Below are 23,943 nucleotides of genomic sequence, written 5' to 3' on the forward strand. Positions count from 1 at the left end.
GGCATATGCCCCTTGACTATTTGAGTTTACAAGGACAAGGAAAATTAGCTGGATTCAGTAACTTAATGCATTACAATTACAAATTAGTTGAGCAAAAATGACCTGTTTCTTCTAGCCTACAAATATAGGTATTCGGAAGGCACATCTGTAGCTCATAATAACTGCTATTTATTGAGTACCTAATACATTTGTGGAATCCAATGTAATACATTTTTTCAAATATATACATTACCTAAATGAATCCTTCTAGTGACCTATTTTTATTTTATAAATGATGAAACCAAGGCTCATAGACAGTAGGGACTTAGTCTATGATCAAACAGAGTTAACAGAGCAAGAATTTAAAAGCAACGTCTCACTTAGCCACAGTGTTGCACTGTCAACCCATCAGAGAAGCTAAAATATAGTCTGGGATTGTACCACAGGACCACTCAAAATACAGAATCAGAAATTATAAATATTATATGAATATTTCAAAGTATGCCTACTGTTTTTAAAACCTTTTAACCAGTTCATTTGTCCCAAGCCAGAGCCTTTGAAAACCTTTGAGTCATGGAGGCTTGCAAGTCTTCATTTGGACCATTGCATTAGTAAGAATATAGCTAAATTTCTTCTTTAAGCTTTTCTTATATTTTTATGTTCATGCTAATTACACCATGTACAAAGGAGTTTCACATATGTTTACAAAACAAACCCTTACTACACTTTTGTAATTACAAAGTCTGCCACTAAATTACTGTTTCATGTGTTTGTGTTTCAATTATTAACTGTGGCGGCATATAACTAAAGCTGAAAACATGTCATTTCTGTGATAATAAGTGAACGCAATTAGCAGCATATCTATTCCACACACAAAATATATTCATTTGCATTCTGTCTCCTTGTATTATTTAACTGCATTTAGGCCAAGTCATGTCATTTCTCTGTTACCTTTTTTTTTCAATCTAGAAGAACTCTGTCTTATTATATAAGTGCTTTTATGATGTCTAAATAAACAGAATTGGGTGAAGTGAAGATCAACAGACACATACCTCATTCACTCATTTGTTTATTTTCTGAATATTCTCCTAAAGCTCTCAATTCTTCCAATTTGTGGTGATTATTTTTAAACTGATGAGCTGGACAAACAATAAAACTTTGCAAGTTCTATAGTTTTATCAATCTCTTTTCCTGGGTGGGGAGCCAAGTCTCTTTATTACTTTCCAGCCATAGGCAAGTAGAAAAGTAGCTGTGTTGTCAGTGTTGCATTCACATTATATTAGCCAAAACTCGGGGTGGTATGTAACAGAAACCCAACTCAAAATTGTTTTGGCAAAAACATGAATTAATACAGAGAATTTGGGATCTCACATAGAACTCAAATCTAAGAATGTAGCTGAACCTAATAAATGAATTGAGGTCAGGGACTCAAAAGTCATCAATTCTGGTTCTCTCTCTGTTATCTTAGTGTCTGCTTCTTTCTTCTCTTCTTTCCACACTCTGCTTTATCAGCCATTCAGCTATGGCCATGGGTGGAGTCATCTGTTTATACTTGGCTGCCCCTTCTGCAATCTTGTGGATTAATTGCACATTTGTGATGATGAGGAAAAAATTCTTAGGAATAGGAGTGTTGGTCAGGCAATTCAATCCAGCAGTCACACATGTACACAAGTGAGCACACACAAATCAATGGCATGTTTGGATGACCAGAAACCATTTCCAACACCATCGCCTGCTTAATATTGGTCATGTTCTCAGACTAATGAAAATCGAACATGCTATAGTGTAGGAAAGGGCAATGGTTTCACTAAATGCAGTGAAATAATGACAATAGTTGCCATTATTGAGCTATTACCTTTGAGTAAGTCACAGTGTTAGAAGCTTTAAAAGCATAATCAAATTTAATTTTCACAACAATACTATAAAGAGGAAAATATTATTATCCCTATAGAATAATATTTTAATGGTGAGCTCCAATACTAGCATTATTATTACATGATGAAGCAAAGGCATAGAAAGAGCAAGAGCCATCTCAAAACTGCTCAGCCATGTGAAGTGGCAAAGCTGGATTCATTCTGCAGGCTCTGGGACTACAGAACCCATGTGGTTAACCACTAACCAGTTTATAATTGCATTTAATTTTCATTGTTGTATCTTCTGTTCAAGATCTCAAAGTCAATTCTTAGAAACTAAGCACCCAGAGCATTCCACTGTGTGACGTTTTGATGGATTGAGATAAACTGATAAGTGATAAAATGATATTAATTATAAGAGAGTTGTAATTGTAGCAGAAATTGTCTGAAAATGGCTCTGTAACACTTGTATCTTAGTCCAGGTCCACTGGTTTTTATCTGCCTAACCAGTTTTCCTTTCCGTTGTCCACTTGTTTGCCTTGTACACATTTTTTTCTACTCTTGTTCCTTAGAATAGGATTCTGTCCTATTCTGTTACCCTGCTTTTTTCCTTTACTTTAAACTTGGAAGGCAATCCTACCCTCAAAAAAGAGAAGAGATCCTAAACCAAACTCTATTCACCCAAAACAGATGTAAAGGATACTTTATAACACCTATGTACATGCCATTCCAAAATGAAAAAACATTGACATTTAGTCATCTTTGATTCAGCACATCTTTAGGAAATATTGATAAAACTGTACAGATAGATTCATCAACAATATTTTTGTTTTGTACATATTTTTAAATTTACATAATTTGTATTATACCACACATAATACTGTGCTGTTTGCTTTTTTTTAATGAGATCTTATGCATTTGAGATCTGAATTGATTAATATCATGTATTCCCAGTAGCTGGGACTATAGGCATGCTTCCACCACGTCAGGCTAATTTTTATTTTTGTAGAGACAGGGTCTTGCTACATTGCCCAGGCTGGTCTCAAACTCCTGGCCTCAAGCAAGTCTCCTGCCTTGGCCTCCCAAAGTGCTAGAATTACAGATATGAGCCACTGCACCCTGCTCAATATTTTCTCCTAATAGTTTTAGTTGTATTTTTCACATTGAGATCTTTTTATACATTTAGACTTCATTTTTGTTTTATTTGTTTATAGTGTGTGTCGCAGATGCTGCTGACATTGTCTACACCTACCTAAACTCTCCTGCAGCTTAAGAGAATTTCTGCAAGCTGACTATCCCCTTAAAAGTATTTGCATCTCTCTTCTGTGCGTGGGAGCCTTCTCTGACACAAGAGAGGTATCAAGATCCTGGACAGGTGTTGGGGGAGTTGATGCCCTGGGGCAACCTTCAAAAAATGAGATCTATAGTGGTTCTAGGCATTTCAGGAGCCACGGCTTAAGGTGCAGACATGGCCAAGTCCAAGAATCACACCACACACAATCAGTCTCGAAAATGGCCCAGAAATGGCATCAAGAAACCCTGACCACAAAGATACGAATCTCTTAAGGAGGTGGACCCCAAGTTCCTGAGAATCATGTGCTTTGCCAAGAAGCACACCAAGAAGGGCCTAAAGAAGATGCAGGCCAACAATGCCAAGGCCATGAGTGCACTTGCCAAGGCTATCAAGGCCCTTGTAAAGCCCAAGGAGGTTAAGCCCAAGATCCCAAAGAGTGTCAGCTGCAAGTTTGATTGACTTGCCTATATTGCCCACCCCAAGTTTGGGAAGCATGCTTATGCCCACATTGCCAAGGGGCTCAGTCTGTGCCAGCCAAAGGCCAAGGATCAAACCAAGGCCCAGGCTGCAGCTCCAGCTACAGTTCCAGCTCAGGCTCCCAAAGGTGCCCAGGCCCCTACAAAGGCTTCAGAGTAGAGATCTCTGTCTGCCAACGTGAGGACAGAAGGACTGGTGTGACCCTCTTGGGCTGCCGTCTGCATAGGGCTGGTGTCCTCCTATGCTATTTGTACAAATAAAACAGGCAGGAAAAAAAATGGAATCCATAGATAAATGTTAGTTTCCCATCCTCTGGGGGACAATCTTAAGGAGTATATGCCACATGTTTTCTCCAAATTCACAGTGAGGATTAAGCTCCAATTTTCATTAACAGCAATCTGTTCATTAACACACCTTTTGTTAACTTTACTCTTCTCACTTTCTCCCGCTTCCTCACTTGAGCCACCAAAGATTCCCTCCAAGTAAACTGCTTGCACCCAAGTCTTCATCTCAGGGTCTGCCAAGCTAAGACACTGTGTGAGACTTTTTACTTTTATTTTTGGAAAGCCATTTTTCTCAGGGCCATATATGGAGAAAATCCACTCTTTTTGCACAGATTTGAAGAAGATAATCTCTTATGAGCTTGGTTCCATTTTCCACCTCTCTATTCTACTATTCCATTCATATATTTCCACCAGTACTGCACTGTTTTAATATTCTGCCTTCAATACATGTTTCTTATCCTGCTATGCGAGTTTTTACCCCACTTTTCCTTAGAGAATATCTTACCTGTTTTAGTCCTTTATGCTTTCCAAATGAATTTTAGAATCACTTTGTCATGTTCCCTAAAAGATTCCAACAGGATTTACACTGGAATTTTATGGAATTTATATATTGATGTTAAGATCATTTATCCTTATAAAACTGAATCTTCCTGTACATGACAAATAAACATGCCACATCCCTTCATTTAATGAGAAATTCAATTAAGTCTTTCTGGAATTTTTTTTTTAATTTCTCTATAAAGACTTTGAACACCTGTTATGAAATGTATTATTGGTTTACAGTATTTATTCTCTATAATCAATGTTATTTTTTGTTCTATTATATTTTCTAAGTAGTTAATGCTGCTTCTACTGCTGCATGCTCATCATTAATCCTTGCCATTAATGGCAAGTATTAATTTAGCCTTAGCTCTGTGCCAAGTACTATAGTAATTGTTGAGGATACAGTAGTAAGCAAGACAGTTGGTCTTGCTCTCTAGGAGCTTCCAGTCCAATGGGGTAAGATGTCTCTTATTAGTGAGTACTCACAAATGCTCCAAAAAATGATAGTATACGAGGAAAGAACATGACTTGGAGCAATAAGATTCAGGAAAGGCATCTCTGAGCAGAAACATGAATATGATGAGGAAGAAAGTTACTCAGTATCTTGAGGGAAAATCCTTCCTAGCAGAGGAAATAGCAAATGTTGAGGCCCTACAACAGACAAATTCTCAGTATACTAATATTTTATCCAAAAATCTCAATGAACTATCTTAATTATTCTCACTAATTAATTAGAATTTCTATTGCATTTCTACACAATTCTGCTATCTAAAAATAATAAAGGAGTATTACTTCCTTACCAATCTCTATAATATTTATTTCTTTTTCTTATTTTATGAGATTGACTGAAAACTCCAGTACAATGCTAAGGAAAGAGAGATAGTAAATAACTTTAATAAGAATATGTCTAAATGCTTAAAATATCTTTAATAAAAACCATTTATAAGGTTAAAGAGGCTCTTTTTCTTATCATCTTACTATTTTTTAAATTGGCAATAAGTAGTACATTTTTCTGCAGGACTTTTAATAAAAATTAGCAGTCACCTTGGCCACTCCTCTCAACTCTGATTCCTATCCTAAGATGCACCAATTTTAACTTTTTCCCTCTTGTTTTTAGAATTTCCTCCACATTTTTGAATAATACATTACTATGGTTATTTCTTTGTTTTTTTAGTTGTAGACATTGTTTTAGAGTTCCTGCTAGAGGAGCTTAGGATTTAGTTCTGTTTTTAGTGCTCCATTCACACTTCTTTTACCCCCTTCTTCTGATGACAGTTATATCAAAATTTTTGTTAATAAAATATTCAGTGTTTTTATGATACATGGATACAGATATCTAGATATACATTTCACAGCCAAGTCATGTAGTATACTATGTGTACATTTCTCATGTGACATTTTATTTCTTTCCTTCCTTGTTTCCGTGGAGCACATCCTTCAGTAGCTTCCTGAAAAAGGATGCCAGTGGGAGGCAATACATATTTTAGATCTTTATTAAGTGTAAAAGTCTTTATTTCTACCCTCATACTTGATTGGGAATATGATTGGAAAGAAAATTCTGTAATCAAATTGCTTTTCCTCAGAATTATGAGGGTTATTTTTGCGTTGTCCTCTAGTTGCCAGTGTTGCTGTTAAAATGTCTGATGTCATTCTAATTTTTAACACATTTTGTATGATTTTTTCTCACTAGAAACAAATGTCAAGTTCTTATCACTAGAAACTTTTCAGATCTCCTTATCCTTAGTGTCTTGAAATTCCACGATAATGTTGCTCGAAGTCTGTGTATGTGTGTGTTTGTTCTCATATTCATTGTGATAGGCACTCAGTAGGGCTTTTCATTTTGGAGACTCATACCCTTCAGTTATGGGAATTTTTTTTGTCTCTAGTCTTTGGCAATTTTCTCCTTCCTGTTTCTCTGTTCTTTCTTTCTGAACTCTTAGTATTCACATACTCATTTAAACATCTTTTCTTTTTTAATCTCTTGGGATTTTTGCTTTGCTTTCTGGGAGATTTCTCCAACTTTATTTATTTATTTTTTATTTTTTTGAGAGAGGGAGTCTCACTCTATTGCCCAGGCTGGAGTGCAGTGGCGTGATCTCGGCTCACTGCAACCTCCGCCTCCCAGATTCAAGCAATTCTCCTGCCCCAGCCTCCTGAGTAGCTGGGATTACAGGTGCACACCACCACACCAACTAATTTTTTGTATCTTTAGTAGAGATGGGGTTTCGCCATGTTGGCCAGGCTGGTCTCGAACTCCGGACCTCGTAATCTGCCCACCTTGGCCTCCCAAAGTGCTGGGATTACAGTCGTGTGCCACTGCGCCCGGCCCCAACTTTATATTTTTATTGCCCAATCCTTCTATTAACCTTTTTATTTCTGACACCATTAAAATTTTTTTCCAAGACCTCTTTCAGAATTTGAGTGTTTCTTTTTTTCAGACTTCCTATTCTCATTTCAAGAATGCAATATCTTCCCTTTTCTTTGAGACTATTAAATTATTTCTTTAGAAGTTTTTTCTGCTTCTTTTGTCTTTGTTTCCTCCATTTTTCTTTTTCTTTATGTATTTGCTTTGTTTCTGTCTCGAAGGTTTAGAGATCCGTCAGTGCCTGGTCATGTTAAAATGTGAAGCACAAAGGAGCTAACCAGAAATGGGGATGTTGGGTTCCTCATAAAGTGAGCTCATTGTAAAGTGACAAGACAGTTATTGTTAGGTCTATGCTCTTGGGCAGGTTGCTTTTCTCAAAAATGCACCCACTAATGGTCTGCCTGAGGAATATAAGCAAGTCTGCTGGTCCAGGGCCAAAGGGAGGAGAGGCTGGAGTTCTCACACATCAGGATGTAAATGCTCACTTAGCCATCTTGTTTTCATGACCACTCCCTCAGCTCTAGTGTTTCTGCCCAAGCTCCCTCTGGTTTAAGAGAGTGAGTCTTCAGGCATTTGCCTGTGACTGGTCTGATAGTGGCCCTGCTCTGTTGGGTGGATGAGGGTATCTAGCACTCTAATTTCTTCAAATGCAAATTTTCAACTAATCTTCCTGTCAGTCCCACCTACATCTTCCTGAAATATATATCTCTAAGTCCTGTGTTTTTCAGAGCTCAAAGGCATAAACTGGATTATTTCTTGACTCCTCACCCTCCACTTTGCTTCTCCACAAAAGCAGACTTAACTTCTAAGAGAAAGCGAGTTTGTTTCCCAGCTTCAAACATTTTGTAGACATTTCTCATCATTTTTCTGATTCCTTTCTCCTTGAGGATTTTACCCTTCTGATAACTTTGTCATCATTTAAATGGGGTTTCAAAAAGGAGTTAAATGCATGGAAGCAAGAATAGTTTGTAAAGGTCAGGGTAATGCTGACAAAGTTGCTAATAAATTAATTCCTGCTAGTCAGTTGTAAAAAATCTGAATATATAATAATATTAAATGTAATTACTGATATTCTTGTTATTGGGGTTATTGTTAGGGTCAGTTGGAACAAACTGAGTCTGTGAAAGGTCACAGATCCTTAATGATACTCATGCAAGACAGAATATAAAGTGTAAAATATTAGATGGTTGTAATTCAAATAGGGGTATAATAGTATATATTTGATTTTTATAGTTTTTTTTTTTTTTTTGAGACAGAGTCTCACTCTGTTGCCCAGGCTGGAGTACAGTGGCATGATCTCCACTCACTGCAAGCTCCGTCTCCCAGGTTCACGCCATTCTCCTGCCTCAGCCTTCCGAGTAGCTGGGAGTACAGGTGCCCACCACCACACCCAGACAATTTTTTGTATTTTTAGTAGGGACAGGCTTTCACCACGTCAGCCGGGATGGTCTGGATCTCCTGACCTTATGATCGGCCCGCCTCAGCCTCCCATAGTGCTGGGATTATAGGCGTGAGCCACCGCGCCCAGCCGATTTTTATAGTTTTTAATAATGAGAATACAGTTTATATACAGATATATTTGTTTATAAATTATGAATATGTAATTGTTCCTTTTGGAAAAAGAAGGAAACAAACATGGGACTTTGAATAAGCTAAATAGTTGTAGAACAAGTGGGAGAAAAGATAAATAAAAAAGACTATAAATATGTAGTTTAAAAAGACTTCTAGAAACATAAAATTCAAAGATTATAAATCATAGTCAAAACTACACACAGAAGTTGGTATTCTGACATGAAAGAGAGTGGGAGTGGTCTCTAGGTGAGTACCTCTCATGTATTGCTCCTCTAGTATCAGCCCAGATTACAAGCCCATTGATTCAAGATCTTTCCTTTGCTAAAACGACATAAACCTTATTACACAGAGTAATATAACACATTATAAACTAAGCATTTAGATTCTTTAAATAATTACAAGTCCTGAATCATAAGAGAAGATAGGCAATTTCCTAGCTAGCGTAACAAAAAGAAAGCAAAGAGTTTTCTCATGTGCATGGCATATATTACAGTGACCACGGAAAACATATCTAAATTTATATAATGTGAATGTTAATCAGGTAAAAAATTATAAGAATCAGAACTTGGTACTCAATTATATCATTCTTTTCCTTTTCAGTGTTTGGAGTTTATTTTGATTTTGATGTAAGTTGGTCTTAATTGAGGAATTCTCAGTTTTTCTGCTGCTGGTATTTGTGTTTCCTTGCCTGAGGAAATGGATGATAAGGAGTCCAGGGAAGTCATGTTGTGATAATTTGGGTAAGTTATCTTTCCCAAACTGAAGTCTATTCTACTACATTATGAGTCTAAGAGTCATGAAGTTGGGTGTTTCCTGGAAGTTTGAGATTTTGCATGTTCATTTGTCTGTGTAGCATCCAGTAATAAAGGTCAGGTTTGCAAATATTATGAATTTTCTGGTCCAAGTACTCATCTGATATTTGAATTTTCCCTGCAGCGTTTCTACCAAGTGGCAAACTATCAATCTCTGTAATGATCTTTCCAATTGTCTTGATTTCTTGTTCTTCTATGGAATCTCCCATTGTTTCTAGTTTTATCCTTTGTTCCATTACCCCTGCCTATAATGCTTTTTTTCCCCACCTTTATAAGACACAATCTTGCTGATTTTTAAAAATCAGATTTTATCTCTTCTGTAAGTATTCTTTTGTTATTAAAAATAATCTTAAAAATTCCTTCTCTAGGAAAAATCAGTTGCCCTCTTCATTATATTATTATAGACATTGTTCCAAGCACCACTATAGAAGTTATCACATTAGACATGGTTAATTGTATAAACATTTATTTCTCTGCTAAATATTAAGCTACTTTAGATGCCATATCACTGTCACCTTGCACTTCCTAGTACAATATCTTGAATAAATCATAAGTATAAACAAAATACACTGAAGTTAATTTATTTGAAAATATTCCCAGTTCAGTAGCCATTTTTATGGTGATGGGCTTGTCAGAGAAGAGTAGCATAAAACACAAGACAAAACAAGCAGGATTTCGTATTCTTGCCATAAAGAGGTCTGCAGAATTTTTTAAATTTCTGTATATAATGATTTGTCCATTATGAAAGGAGAAAAATCAAGCTATCACCAGCTATAGCTAATGCCCTTGAGCAGCCCCAAACCAACATCTGAATCTAATTTAAGAGTTTGCCCAAAGGAGTAATGAGAACAGCATTTATTCTGAACAGACTATATGATGAGCAGTTGGAGAGTTTTTGAGTTTCTTCTATATATCAGCAGAAGAATCCCAAACAGGTGTATGCTGATAACTACCAAGTCAAGCCAGTGACCAGATCTATGATCATTTGGCAAATGTTGGGTCTTCACATGTTATGGAAGTGATTTCCTCCAGTGATTAGTAGTTGTCTATTTCTTTTTTCTTTTTTTTTTTTTTTTTTGAGACGGAGTCTCGCCTTGTCGCCCAGGCTGGAGTGCAGTGGCGCCATCTCAGCTCACTGCAAGCTCCGCCTCCCGGGTTCACGTCATTCTCCTGCCTCAGCATCCCGAGTAGCTGGGACTACAGGCGCCCGCCACCACGCCCGGCTAATTTTTTTGTATTTTAAGTAGAGACAGGGTTTCACTGTGTTAGCCAGGATGGTCTCAATCTCCTGACCTCGTGATCCACCCGCCTCGGCCTCCCAAAGTGCTGGGATTACAGGCGTGAGCCACTGCTCCCAGCCAGTAGTTGTCTATTTCTAAAGCGGTTTTGTTGTAAATAAAATAATTAAACTATTATTACTAGAGGTGACACAGATTTTATTGTAGTTAAGAGTTTAGGGCTAAAGAGACATTACTTAGTTCTTTGATCTGCAGAGATCACACAGAAGGACCTTAGATAAGTAAAATAGCTTATCTTTGTTTTCCTTTTCTCATCTGAAAAATGGAGATATTTATCTCCAACTGATGTTCTCTAGATTATATAGCATATTTAAAGCACTTAGCTAAATGCCTGGTACCTAGTAAATACTCAAAACCTGTCAGCTCTCGTTATCGTCACCATCATCATCATTATCACTATTATTAACAAGAAACTCAGTGATTTATTATGGGTCTATAAAACAAAAGACATACTAACAAATTAGTGTTAATAAGTGTCAGATGAAAACTAAATAAATATTCGGGGTGCATAGGTACTGGGAGAAAATTTCTTCCTGACATTTTTTCCTCCTGTTTGTCAGTCAAGAGTATTGGATACAGTAAGAAAATAACAAAGCTTTAAAAATAACTTTATAAATTCCTCCTTGTGCATGTGTCCATCTTTGTATGCTGTTTCCTTTAGATTGCAAGGACCTTTAGGCCAGAGACTGAATTTAACCTAGTGTTTAATATGGGCATTTATTTATTCAGTCTTAAAACTTCACTCTTGAATAAGCTGCCTTGGAGCTAAGGAGATCAGGCATCCCAGTTTTTGAGGGATTATTTTATTTTTTAGTACATTTGATGGGTGGCCTGTGAAATCCTAAAGCACGGCAATTTCTCCTCCCCACTTTTTTTTCATATTGCAAATATGCTTACTCTAGTGTAGTAGGATTGTCATTCCTGGGTTCAGGCAGTGGCTCTGCAGTCAATACTTCTTTAACATTATATAGCACAACTCTGCCCAGACTCTCTAACTTTACAAGTTCTAGAATTGGTGAATGAATGAGCATTAAGCATTTTCTTTGGACTAGGCCCAGACTACACATTTTGAAATATATTATTTCAGTTAATCATCAAACAACCCCAAATATACATATTATAACTCCAATTTTACAGATGAGAAAATAGGCTAAGAGAAGTTAAGTGATTTACCTAAGGATATTCCAGGTGGAGGACAACAAGTTGAGAGGCAAATTTGGAATTGTTGGAGCATAGAGTGCTGGGAAGAAGGCAGGTGGAGGAGGTTCAGCAAAATAGATCTGGAAAGACAAGCAAGGGCTGTAATAGGAAACACTTTTTCACCATGCTAAAGGATTTGACTTTTATCATGGAGATTAGAGGCTTTCAAAGTTAAGATTCATTGACATCATCTGGTATGACTATTAAAAATGCAAATTATTGCTCTAATCCACCATTCTGGTTCAGTAAGTCTGAAGTGGAGACTAGAATCTGTATTTTAATAAGCAGACCAAGTTATTCTGTTGGTTTGCAGTCTGTGGCCAATGGGGAGCTTTAGAAGGATATTTTACAAGTGAATTTCATCATTCTTGGGGAATGAGGAGGATAGATAATGAGGATACTAAATTAGAGGCAAGAAACCACTTAGATCACTGGTTCTCAAACTTGTCTGTATATAGGAATCACCTAGAAAGCTTTAAAAAATACTCACGCCCAGGTTCCACTCTCAGAAATTAGAATTTAATCAGTCTGTGGTACAGCCTTGGCATTGTAAATTTCCCATAATAATTTTTATATGCAGCAACTTTTGAGAGCCACAGTTTAGGAGATTATTGCAATAGGAAACATTGCAGCCCTGAATTAACGCAATTGTCAGTCCGTTAACATTTCTGGGTAGATTAGAAAGTAGAAGTTATTTCTCCAAATGACTCTTAGTAGCCTTGTGCCATGGCCTTGGGCTGATTTACCGACTGATTCTCCACTTCTGCTGAACACCTGCTTGGTGCATTGCCTAATACAGCAACCTAGAAATGTTAGGGAGGTAACAGAGATGTGAATAAAGCTAGAGAGGAGGAGAGAGAGACTGGTTTCTAGCAATGTGGTTTCAGTCTTACCACTGTCTACTTGAAGTCCCTACTTTGGTCACCTCTGGTCTGGTTATGCCCTGGTTGGGAGAGTTGATTAGCTTGACAAATATAGCTGAATGGTAGTGGCTACTTGGGATGTTGTGTTGAGAATTATTTTGAGGTCAGGTCAGGAGTCAACAGGAAAAAGACCCCAGTTAAATAAAACTTTCTGCCCAGGGATCTGAAGGGGGTTATAGGAGCCTCAGGTCAGATATTTGTTATCCTGAGCAAGATGTTAATTATGAAAACATTCTCAGCCTAGACTTTATATGCAATTGCTTAAAGTCCAATTCTAAAAACAAAGAAAAGATTCCCTGCCTTGACCTACCATGCACTGCTCAGAAGCAGATTTCTTGTACATAATGTTGTTATTTATTTTTTGTCTCCAACTGCTGTTCTACAAATCTCCCACTTTGTAGTAATTTGGATGAGAATATTCTGTATGGCTTTCTTTGCTTGTTCTTTCCAGGGAACATATCCTGTTGTAATAGAAGAGGCTATGTGCACATTCATTCTCTTAAGAAGGAAAATACTGTCCTCTGATATAAGTGAAACCTAAGAGACTCCCTCATGATTTTCTTTTATGGTTGCAACTATCCTTCATTGTAGGTTGCTTTCTGGAATTTTCTAACCCTAGGATTCCCTACGCTTATGCTATTTCAAACATACTTTTGGGGGGTGAATGTGCATTTCCTGCAAAAGATATAAGACAAAGAAATGGCATTAGTTAAAAAAAATCTTGTTTAGCAATATAAGTCTCAATAAAACAGTGGAGAAAATAGAAAAATACTGTGTCAATATTATCTTACATTGGATAGTAATAATTCCATTTCACAGATGATAAAATTGAGACTCAGAAAAGAGAAAAGGAATGGGATTAATATTTCATGATCGGCAGGTCTGGCAATCAGCTAAGTGTTTAATATACGTATTTCGTTTATTCACAAAAGCTATGTGAATTAGGTATTATCATGTGCTCTGGTCTGAAAGTTCCTCAAAATTTGTATGTTGAAACTTATCCCCATTATAGTAGTGTTAAGATGTGGGGCCTTTTAGGAAGCAATTAAATCATGAGGACTCCACCCTCATGAATAGATAACTGCCTTATAAAAGGCTTGGAGGGAACTAGCTTAGTCCTTTTCTGCTCTTCCATTCCTTACACCATGTGAAGACATGGCTTCCTTTCTCCAGAGGATGCAGCAATGAGGCACTATCATGGAAGTCGAAACTGGGTCTTCACCACATACCAAACCTGCTGGTGCCTTGATCTTGGACTTCTCAGCCTCCAGACCTGTAAGGAAATAAATTCTTTTTTTAAATAAATTACCCAGTCTGTGTTATTATGTTATAGCAGCACAAATAGATAAAACATCATCCCTATCTCATGGACAAGGGAACTGAACATCAGAAAGTTAAAATACATTGTTCAAGGTCAAACAGCTAGAAGTAGTGAAAATACCACTTAAATTTTGCTTTGATTTACTCCACAGCTCCTAAGACCTGGGAGATCCATGACCTTCCAACTTCCAGTCCAGCGTTTTTGCTTTGTCACCATCATAAGTTGCTGCTATTATCCTTCAAGTATCAGAATAGACTTAGCCTGCATCAAATTTGAACCTGAGGTTAAGAAAGTGCTGTCTCTAGAGTTTTAGAGCATATTCTTTCTACAGATTTTAAGCTGAGAGCTCCAGTTCTTGGGCTATACTTAACCTAAGATGTGAGAATAGTAAACCTGTGTAGAGCATTGTGTTAGTCAATTCTGTTATTGCTATAAAGAAATTCTTGAGACTGGGTAGTTTATAAAGAAAAGATGTTTAATTGGCTCATGGTTCTGCAGGCTGTGCAGGCAGCATGATGCTGGCATCTGCTCAGCTTCTGGGGAGACTTCAGGAATCTTACAATTATGGTGGAGGGAGAAGGGGGAGCAAGTACTTCACATGGCTGGAGGAGGAGAAAGAGAGAGTAGGGAGGTGCTACACACTTTTAAACAGCCAGATGTCGTAAGAACTCTATCACAAGAACAGCACCAACGGGGATGGTGCTAAACTATTCAAGAGAATCTGCCCCCATGATCCCCTCACCTCCCACCAGGCCCCACCTCCAACATCAGGGATTACAATTCAACATGAGATTTGGTTGGGGACACAAATCCAAACCATATCAAGCACTTACTATGTGCCTGACACTCTTTTAAAGTACTTTACACATATTAACTCATTTGATTTCCCTAACAGCTACTGGAGTAGGTGCTATCCTCAGTCACATGGTACAGCGTGCAAGAAGCCGGAGCGCATAGCCAGAGCCCAAGCCCCTGTTGCTAGCTATTTCTCCATGCTGCTCACATGTATGACTTCCTTCGTCTCTCCTTCCCTCCAGCCTAACAAATGCTGCCCAGCAGACTGACCTTCAGATTACAGCTACTCACTGCTCACTCCGTTTTCTGACTGTGCTTATCTTACATAAAAATCCCTCCTGGGATTTCTAAAATAATTCTTTTCTTTCTTTTTAAAAGAACAGTGCCGTGGTACAGATCTTGGGGTCATGCTGGCTGGAGTCTTCCACCTTCCATCATTGCTTGAATTGCATGTTACCCTGTATCTGCTTTAGACTTACCTATTTTGCTTTCTCTGCTTTGGGTTTGGTTTTTCTACAGGCATAGAATCTATAATCTCCAAAGAATAAGTTACTTCACATTATTTTATGTTTCTGAGAATGCTTTTAATGGTAGGTATTTTAATGTTCTATTTTAAGGAAGTGACAGGCCCTTTAGCTAATCCGCTTGCAGTTAGATGTATTTGCTATCTGAGCCTCAGAAGATCAAGCTTTTTTTTTGAACTGACAATGGAAAGTATATTAATGTTTCTGGCAGTACAGGTACTATATAAACTCAAGAGTTTATGCAGATTATTTTCTGAAACTGAAATTGATTATTTCCTATGAAGTTGATTACAGCTATTAAGATCATGAAAATAAAATGTCAGCGCCTTTATTATTTTAGTGAGTAGAATTGCTTTGCTTTTTGTGGTAAAATAGCAGTTTCATGATATAACTTTTAAAGTATACTTGATTCTTTTTTTTCCTAAATAGCCATTTTCAGAGGGATGATCTATGGCTTGTCAACCTACAGCATAGCTGATGTAAAAAGTTTGTGATGGCAACCCTAAATGTTTTATCACCTGTCAGAAATTTCAATGATAATAAAAAGTAACATCCTTTAAATTAATTAGACATGATTAGGACTTCAAGCCCAGAGGCCACATCATTATGCAAAAATTATAACAGTTAGCTCTTTAAATTACCATTAAATTGATTCTTATGTTAATTGATATCTCACTTATAACCCTAGATTTAATTTATATAAGATCTTCAGAAATAGTAAGGTATAATGATACATTATTTTGAAAAAATTCTTTTGAGGGAAAACACACTGAAAAATTGATTGTTATATTTGACTCTAGGTAGAATTTTTGTACTAGAATAAAGCTAATTTCTCATGAAATGGCATGGCTTACATTCATCTCTTGTGTTTGTGCAGACCCCACAAACACCAACAGAAGCTGCATGTGTGCTTCAATAGGGTAATTTTTTTCCCCAGTGAGCACTGTCTTATCTTCTCCTGTCTGACACGGGAAACAGGGTTTAATTTAACCATTTGAGATGCAGCATGTGCTGTGACACATTTTGGAAAAGAAGGGTAATGTGACTGTGCACAGAGTCGACTTTTGAAGACAGGAAGTGACATATATTTCAGGGAAGAACTGACACCCTGGGGTGGAATTAACAAGTAGAGTATCACCCACAGGGCTTGAATAAGCAGGTGCTGATGAAATACAGGTTTGAAGTTAAAATACTAGTTGCAAGCAACTTGGAATTAATTGTTCTTTAAGGACACATTGGGATGAACTGAGGCATAGCCTCAGTTCAGGTACATAACCTCCTCATGCCTTTTTTCCCCCTGAGTGACTAGTTCTGAATCCGTGAGATGGCAAGACAAAATAAAATGTTGTTCTGGGCTCGTTTAGAGCATCGAGTCCCTCCTAACTAAAATACCTTCATATTAGTATTTTGAAATTTCTTACCATATTGCAGATTACATGAGTGTAGGAAATATAGCTTATCAGTATTATATGGGCCTAATTCCTGGGGTTAGGTTTTCAATTGCTTAAGAATGTCCCAAGGAACCTCTGATTTGCTTTGTGGGTTTTAGCAATAATGATATTCAAATTGTAAAGTGCAATCACAGTATTACAAATGACAAGAAACTGTATTTGTAAGAATGGAATTAGGATTGAAACATCCAGAAAAAACTGTTGGAGATGGGAACTTTTCATAGTGCAGTCTAAACTCCCCCATAAATGGACGTATTTCCTCATCTTCATGGCTAAGATCTTCATTCATGTTTTAGTTGTTTCTGTTTTGTTTCTGTTGTCTTTATTTTCCACACCTTGTCACAACCCAGCGACTAAGCAGAGATGCAGCTAAGAGGCAAGAAAGGTCAGTACCCACGAATACACAATAGGAGACAAGCATTGTCCGAGATAGGAGACGCAGATGATGCTGGTACAGGAGCTTGTGAAGAGGGGATATAGTATTATCTAAAATGTCCAGAAGTTATAATGCAAGGAAGGTGCTGAGATGGTGTGCCAGTTCCTAACTGCCTGGAAGAATATTTCCATCACTGCAGAAAGTTCTATTGAGCGGTAGTGCTGTCTAACACCTGTTGAGCAGTGCTGCCTACTTAGAGGTCTGAATTTTAGTTCTGGGGCTTCTCCTCCAAGCTGCTAAATTTTGATAACCTCAACCTCTTCCTAGTTGCTTTCTGAACTTGCTACCTCCATGTTACCTTTGTTATTATTATTTTTTTGCCTTTTCAGTTTTTTAATACATAGGTAATGATTCTTTGTATTAAATTCTCTATTAAAATTGGAGCCAGCTGCATAATTTGGAGACTAGTGTAAAAAGAAAATGCAGGTATTCTTGTTCAAAAAGCATAATAAAGGTGCCATAAACATACATAGTAAGATTTCTTTGGTCTTTCTCTCAATTTTTTTTTTTTTTTTTTTTTGAGATGGAATCTCCCTCTGTTGCCCAGGCTGGAGTGCAGTGGCGCGATCTTGGCTCACTGCAAGCTCCACCTCCCAGGTTCATACCATTCTCCTGCCTCAGCCTCACAAGTAGCTGGGACTACAGGCACCTGCCACCAAGCCTGGCTAATTTTTTGTACTTTTAGTAGAGGCGGGGTTTCACCGTGTTAGCCAGGATGGTCTCGATCTCCTGACATCATGATCCGCCTGCCTCAGCCTCCCAAAGTGCTGGGATTACGGGAATGACTTTCTCTCAATGTTTGATGATGTTCTTTACTTGCTATTTAATGCCAGTCTAACTAAAACAGAATGTTAAGTTAAAAAAGTAAATTTAAAACATTAGCATGAGTTTTACTGGTAGTCTTTACATTGTGCAATGCCAGTTTTAACTGTAAATATCAGAACATTTAACTCATCTGTGGAATCTCTGACATCACACAATTTGGATTTTGTGGCTCATTCCTGGAAGATGTCTGCAGATGTTCAAGAGGGACAGACTTAAATGCAACTCATGAAGGCTGGAAGGAGGAAAAGAAGATACCTCCAGGCATACAGTTTGGCTAAGGGAGTGCTTTCAGGCATGGTGTTACTCACAAGAGCCCGGGACGTGCCCCATAATGCAGAGGGATAAGCCTGATGGCTTTGGGGTTCCCTATCTCATTGGCTACAGAATTAATGCCGTACGTATCAGCCAGAGATGGGATCTGGGGAAGTCAAGCCAGGTAACCTCCTTTGTTACGGGCCTGACACTGGACCCAGAGCAGTGAGGTAGCCCCCTAAAGATCTTTAAACCTCAGTACTGGGACACACTAGGTATTTAGATGGATGTGGGTAAGAGGCTCACCCCATCCAGATAGGGCCTCTAGCCAGCCACCTACATCAAAGGTTGTCCTGCTGCCAGCCCAGGGAGGGCATGGCTGCTCCCAAGTCCTGCTCCATGCATCTATGTAATACATGCACCCAACCCTAACCCTCCTGCTTCCATGCCCAGGCTCATGCTGGGGCTGGAGGGTGGCAGTAGTCATTGGGCAGGGTTGTAGAGAGGGAGGCTAGTCAGGGTTTGGGCACCAGAGTGAGGAAGAACAGGTGGGCAAGAACCCAATCTTGGAAGGTGTCAAAGGGTGGGACCATGTGTGAGCTGAGGCTTAGAATGTACTCTTAAGTGCTTAGAATGTACTCTCTCATTCCATAGGACTTCACTTACAAAACACAAATTCAATCATAAAATTATTAAGAATTTTAATTGTAATGCAGTGACCATAGAGCATGAAACTCCATGTGTGGTATCCTCCTGAGCACAGGGTCCTGTGCAAGTACATTAATCACATGTATGTGAAGCTGGCCCTGATTAAAATGACTTATGTAGTTCTGTCTCCTGATGGGACCCTGACTGATATGGATGGGAAACCAGAAATTGGGTTAACTCTTGAAAATAAAGAGCCCAGAGCAGCAAAATTCTGCTCAATGTTTTCTCCTCCCCTGACAGTCCCATCTGCACATATATTAGTTGGCTTTTCAACACAGAATTATTTGGGGCCTCCTTTCACTGCTGACATTTCTCAGTTGACTCCAATATTCATTGGCACATTCTTTTGTAAATGCAAATATTAGTAAGTTGATTTTCTTTAATTACTATTGTTTCATCTCTACTCCCCTCAACGTTTACCTTCTCCAGATGACTTGATTTTACCAAATTATCTCAAGAATAAACATTTCCATACAAAATTATTTCTATTTCTATTTCTATCTTTGATATACCTTTGTCTCTCACTTGTGAAATAGTGTTTTCATAAAGGAGGAGCATTTTAAGTGTTTCATCTTACTCCGTGTAGAATGTTTAAGTTCTGAGACTGTACATATAAATTTCTAAGAGGCTCATGCTCCATGAAACTTTCATAAGGATTTCCAAATTCCTTGGGTAGCAAATATGCATACCTATGCTTTATGATCTGTTTCCTCTGCTATATTGACTTTGGTGTATTGCAGGAGCAATTTTCAAGCTAATATTTCTGTATAGGCTGCATGCTTGATCCTTTGGAGGTACGAAGGGAACTGGCTTTCTTTCCTCCCACATATCTAATTGGAAGTGACCTGGAGTTTCCTTCTTTCCCTTGTACTTAGGGCACTCTTTGCAGGCTTGCTGGCTAGCTTCATGATCGCTCTTATACCAGTGCTTCCTAGTTTTTTTCACCTCTGACACTGAGTTCATTGGGGACAGAATTATAGGCCCAGTAAAAGTTTAATCTAGATTGAATTTAATATATGACATTTGTTGCAATACAAGAGAAAACAGAGGATGGAGCTAGGTGTGTTTTCTGTTCATTCAAACCCTGAACCACATTTTTCTTCTTAGACAACATCTATCCATATTCGTAGAGTCAACCATTTACTAATAGATTTCTACATTTGAGTTCAAATGGGGAACAAAGTCAGCTAAGGAAAATTTAAAAATCCATGTCATTTGGCCAAATAAAGGAGAACTTTGGTATCTTCCAAGAAGCCCCAACTCACCCCAATTCACTAGTTGAAAAGCAGTTATTAGTAGGCTTAAGTGGCTGGGAAAATAACAGGAGAATTTTGCATATGAAGAAGTGAATTACTCTAAGGAGAGAGACTAGCAGAAGCTAAATAATTGTCCCTTTCACCTGAACATATGCCTGAACTAAGAAGAGAATCTGGGAAAAGACAGAGGCGGTTTCTACCTGAGGAATGTTTCTTCCCAAAACAGAGCCAAGAAAGAACCAACCATATTGAAAAGGGCATTTTTGATTAAGATAAGTCATGTAAATATTGTACAGGTATCTGCAGAAAATGTTGCCTCTCAGTAGGGAAACAATCTGCTTTCCCAAGACAAAATTGATCAAATGTGCATTTCCGGGATAGACAGGCTGCTGCAAAATTCACTACAGGTAGTTGAGGTGTAAATGTAGAGAAAGTGATGCATCTGAGAGTTATGCCCCTATGATGATCATGAGTACATGCCAAATAATATTAAGCACTTATCTGACGTCTGAATCTATTCTTTTCATTGCAAATGTACAATGAGTGACTTTTCAGGAATAAAATTGGAGGCTCATTCCATGCAATTTTTCGTCTTATAATAATAAATAAGCCATAGTTATTTTCTTCCAAATATATGTAGCTTAAAGCTTTGAGGAACATTTTTTTATAACTCATTTTCTATACTGATTTTCCCCTTATTTTATTCAGACACATTTTCATATTATATTATATCAAAGACTATTTAACGTAGAGTTTGGAATGATGGACTTAACAGTCTCTTGATATGCTTTTTATCCCAGAAATGTGACTATTTCATGCTATGGTCTAACTGTTTTTAGTGTAATATGCATTATGTGCATATAATACAAATATATGCATATGAAAGTTTATGCATATACTGTTTATTCTAAAGGTAAAATATTTCAGCACTCTTACATCTTTGAGTCAGTAGACACTATAAATCAGCCACATCATATGAAACATCTGCTATAATTGGAGTGTTCTTTAAAATGTATATTTCTTCATTATGCTTAAATATCAGCCATCTTGGTATTCACCTTTCCATTATTTATGGCACTGGGATAAATATCAGATGGATTGGATTAGGAATCAGGTTAGATAGCATTTTAAATCAGTGCCTGTATCTATGATGTTACCTTTGCAAGGTGCTTTGGGAGGTAGTTGATTTTTCAATTATATGACTACAGAGAAAAGCTACGAATATTTGTATTTGCTTTCCTTGTTTGTATTTTTTCAGCTTGTTAAACTGGGATCTGCTTTGTCTAGGTTATTTGAAAGCTCATCATCATCCAAAGAAATGTGGTTTGCAGATTAAAACAGTAACATCCGCAATTTCCCCTAGAGAGACTTGCTTCTACCCTGCCTGAGGCAGTATCACTGAGTAACAAATAGTTAGAAGGTTTCTCTCAGCTGCTACTGTGTTTATGAGTATTGAGCACTGGCAGGCAGGGACCTGTCCTCTGTAGATGCTAATACAAACTAATGTGAGCCATAGTCACAAATTTCTTTTGGAGAAATGGCATGGCTGTTATCACTACTAGAATGTTTGCCAAAGGCAAAAAGCAAACAGCAATAACAAAATCTTTCTGATCCCTCCACTGTCTGCTTCATTAAGTGATGCTCCAGACCTCAGCTAAATATATTCCCTCTCTGGCCCTAATATTGCAATGCTCATTTCTATCAAAGTAGAAACATTGGCCAAGTAAAGGCAGTTGAACCACAGCATAAGATTGAAAGCCAATTGTGTTTTTATTTAGCTTTGTTCTGTATTTTTGATTGTATGCTTGATATGTCTGCTTAAGCAAATTTAAAATCTTGAAAAGTAATGCGTCATTCACAATGACTCTGATGACTCTTTGAGAACTCACAACTAGGACAGAGGGTAGAGGAGTATAAGGAAATCTGTGCATGTGTGCACACTTGAAATAACATGAAAAACTATCAATATCATTCTGAAATCACTCTTTATTGTGTATGTACGTTATTGCTTGTATTTATGTAATTATCTCCACTGCTATCTTTCATTATTTATAAAATAAACATTGGTGGTGGTATATGCCAGTTTGTATGATGATGCTAATATGAAAATATGAATTAGCCTCAAACATAAAGTATAAATAGACAACTATAGGGACAGAGTAAGAAGAAATCTGCTTAGTGTATTAAGTTTATAGAGAAAAGTTAGATTGAAGGCCAGTGTTCAAGGTAATGAGAAGATGGAAAAGTATTCCTGAAAGAGCGAGTGATATGAAAAAGATCCTGGCCACGGGAAGCTAATTCCAGAATTCGATCATATCTCAGAATGCCTGAAATGCAGGATGTATGGGAGACAGTGAAATTTGATTTTTCAAATGATTTCAATGACATATCAGAAGGAAAGGACAAGCAGTTTGTTCTGTGGCTTTTTCTCTAGCTTCAGGAATATGTGAGGGTTTGAATCTCCTTGGCAATATTAATTCAAGAAGTTGTTAGCTGTTTACCTGTATTGGATTCAAGATGAATGAGAATCTGTCTAAGAGTTATCAGATGAAACACACCTGTACATCATTGTCCAGATGTGTATTTAGTAATGAGTGGCTGGTATTGATAAGACGGGGCAACACTAGAGAACAAGTACTAGTTATAAGCCTTGGGGAAGCCACATGGCTAGCTAGGTGTAAAAGCTGAAGAAATTTCTGATTATCTACACACAGTGAGCCTTGTCTATAGTGATGACACACAATTTGAATGCAAAGTGATCAAGATATTGGAAACTGGAAGTCACTAGGCCTCTTTTTCGGTGTTGTTTTGCATACAGCTGTTTCATTTCCTGACTTCTTTCTTAAAGCTGGATATATGCAGTTCCAGGTAAAACTAGTAATCTTGTAAATTAGGTGTCAATCTGGACTCAAGACCAGTGCTGTTAGTAGAACAGAGTGGGAGTTGCAGATGATAGATAATATCTGCACATGCAATTATTATTTTTCATCATAAATATTTCATTTCTCAGTATAAACATAAAAATTAAAATTAAAGTCACCAGTTAATCTAGAGATGAGTATTGTTAATATATCCTTGAGATTCAGATACATCTATATCTAATGATTATTAATTTCATACATTTACTCTTTTATATATTAATTTTCTCACACGTGCTTTTATATTGCTAAGGGTAAATATGCATCATTTTTAGTGGCTGCATAGAGTTCCATTGTGTGGCTCTTGCATTATTTATTTAACCAACCCCAATAAATACAACTGCTAATTTTTCACTATTAAATTCAATACCATCTTTATATATGTAAAAATTGCTTTTCTAAAAATTCTTATCAATCCCAAAAATAGTATATGCAAAGGTCATCTACCCGTTCTTCTGCCCACACTGAATTTACATTTAAGAAGACTCTTGCTGGCTTAATAGTTGGAAAATATCTTTTTGTTGGTATTTGTATTTTCTAAATACTCTTAATATAAAATGGAAAATTATAAAGACGAAGGTGAGTATCATTCAAAATGCTGTCACACAGAGATAACTATGTTAAAATCTTGGTGCTTACCTTCTGAACATTTTTCAATGCATACATGCATATGATTTTTCAAAAATAAATGGGACTGTACAATACATGCTATTTTCACTCAACAATATATTTATAAATAATTTCTAATGACAAAATGATATTCTATTGTGTGCATTTCACAATTTCCCTATTGTTAAACATTTATGTTGTCTCTTATCTTTCTGCTATTATATAATAATGCTGTGATGAACATCCTG

General features: G+C 37.2%; 1 pseudogene; it reads left to right on the forward strand.

Annotated features, from left to right (window-relative positions):
• The first annotated feature begins 3,300 nt into the window (after nucleotides 1-3,300).
• On the forward strand, nucleotides 3,301-3,762 carry LOC101140931 (large ribosomal subunit protein eL29-like; annotated as a pseudogene).
• The last annotated feature ends 20,181 nt before the right edge of the window (nucleotides 3,763-23,943 follow it).

This window comes from Gorilla gorilla, chromosome 7 (assembly GCF_029281585.2).
Source record: "Gorilla gorilla gorilla isolate KB3781 chromosome 7, NHGRI_mGorGor1-v2.1_pri, whole genome shotgun sequence".
In the NCBI taxonomy this organism is placed as follows: Eukaryota; Metazoa; Chordata; class Mammalia; order Primates; family Hominidae; genus Gorilla; species Gorilla gorilla.